Source organism: Arachis stenosperma, chromosome 2 (assembly GCF_014773155.1).
Source record: "Arachis stenosperma cultivar V10309 chromosome 2, arast.V10309.gnm1.PFL2, whole genome shotgun sequence".
Classification (NCBI taxonomy): domain Eukaryota; kingdom Viridiplantae; phylum Streptophyta; class Magnoliopsida; order Fabales; family Fabaceae; genus Arachis; species Arachis stenosperma.
Window position 1 is genome coordinate 48,495,361 of NC_080378.1, and position 1,952 is coordinate 48,497,312.

Genomic DNA, 1,952 nt, shown 5'->3' on the forward strand with positions numbered 1-1,952 from the left:
GGGATTCACGTCCTCTCCTTCCTCCCTAGGTTCGGCCATTTTGATTATGTTAATGGCCTTGCACTCTCTTTTTAGATTCTCTTCAGTATTGCTTGGGAGAGTACTAGGAGGAGTTTCAGTTACTTTCTTACTCAGCTGGCCCATTTGTGCCTCCAAATTTCTGATGGAGGACCTTGTCTCACTCATGAAACTTAAAGTGGCCTTAGACAGATCAGAGACTAAATTTGCTAAGTTAGAGGTGCTCTGTTCAGAATTCTCTGTCTGTTGCTGAGAAGATGATAGATAAGGCTTGATATTGCTGAGTCTATTTCTTCCACCATTATTAAAGCCTTGTTGAGGCTTTTGTTGATCCTTCCATGAGAAATTTGGATGATTTCTCCATGATGAATTATAGGTGTTTCCATAAGGTTCACCCATATAATTTACCTCTGCTATTGCAGGGTTCTCAGGATCATAAGCTTCTTCTTCAGAAGATGCCTCTTTAGTACTGTTGGATGCATTTTGCCATCCATTCAGACTTTGAGAAATCATGTTGACTTGCTGAGTCAACATTTTATTCTGAACCAATATGGCATTCAGAGCATCAATTTCAAGAACTCCCTTCCTTTGAGGCGTCCCATTATTCACGGAATTCCTCTTAGAAGTGTACATGAACTGGTTATTTGCAACCATGTTAATAAATTTTTGAGCTTCTGCAGGCGTTATCTTTAGGTGAATGGATCCACCTGCAGAATGGTCCACTGACATCTTAGAGAACTCAGATAGACCATAATAGAATATATCTATCATGGTCCATTCTGAAAACATGTCAGAAGGACATCTTTTGGTCATCTACTTGTATCTTTCCCAAGCTTCATAGAGGGATTCACCATCTTTTTGTTTGAAGGTCTGAACATCCACTCTAAGCTTGCTCAGCTTTTGAGGAGGAAAGAACTTAGCCAAGAAGGCCATGACCAGCTTATCCCAGGAGTCCAGGATATATCTTTAGGTTGAGTGTCCAACCATGTTCTAGCTCTGTCTCTTACAGCAAAAGGGAAAAGCATGAGCCTGTAGACTTCAGGATCTACTCCATTAGTCTTAACAGTCTCACAGATCTGCAAGAACTCAGTTAAGAACTGGTAGGGATCTTCTGATGGAAGTCCATAAAACTTGCAGTTCTGTTGCATTAGAGCAACTAATTGAGGTTTTAGCTCAAAATTGTTTGCTCCAATGGCAGGAATTGAGATACTTCTTCCATCAAACTTGGAAGTAGGTGTAGTATAATCACCAAGCATCTTCCTTGCATTATTGTTGTTGGGTTCGGCTGCCATATCCTTTTCTTGTTCGAAAATTTCAGCAAGGGTTGTCTCTGGATTATTGTAATTTAGCTTCTCTTAGTTTCTTCTTCAGAGTCCTTTCAGGTTCAGGATCAGCTTCAACAAGAATGCCTTTTTCCTTGTTCCTGCTTATATGAAGGAGAAGAGAACAGAAAAAGAAGAGGAATCCTCTATGTCACAGTAAAGAGGTTCCTTATTATTAGTAGAAGAAGAAAGGGGATAAAGAAAGGAGAATCCAAACACAAGGGTGAGGATAAGGGCAGTGATTTGAGATGAAGAGAAGTGTTAGTAAATGAATGAATAAATAGAATAAGATGAGAGAGAAGTTTTCGAAAACAATTTTGAAAATGAGTAAATGATTTTCGAAAATTAAGATAAGAAATAAAATTAAAATTAAAATTTAAAACAATTAATTAATTAAAAAGAATTTTTTGAAAAAAGGGAAGTATTTTCGAAAATTAGAGAGGGAAGAGTAGTTAGGTGGTTTTGAAAAAGATAAGAAACAAACAAAAAGTCAAATAGTTAGTTGAAAAAGATTTGAAAATTAATTTTGAAAAGATAAGAAGATAAGAAGTTAGAAAAGATATTTTAAAATCAAATTTTTGAAAAAGATAAAATTTTGAAAAAGATATGATA

General features: G+C 36.4%; 1 non-coding gene across 1 annotated transcript; it reads left to right on the top strand.

The window, feature by feature from the left end:
• Nucleotides 1-805: 805 nt before the first annotated feature.
• LOC130964957 (small nucleolar RNA R71) lies at nucleotides 806-909 on the top strand. The gene has a single exon (XR_009081019.1). It is a non-coding gene; the product is annotated as a small nucleolar RNA R71 (small nucleolar RNA).
• The last annotated feature ends 1,043 nt before the right edge of the window (nucleotides 910-1,952 follow it).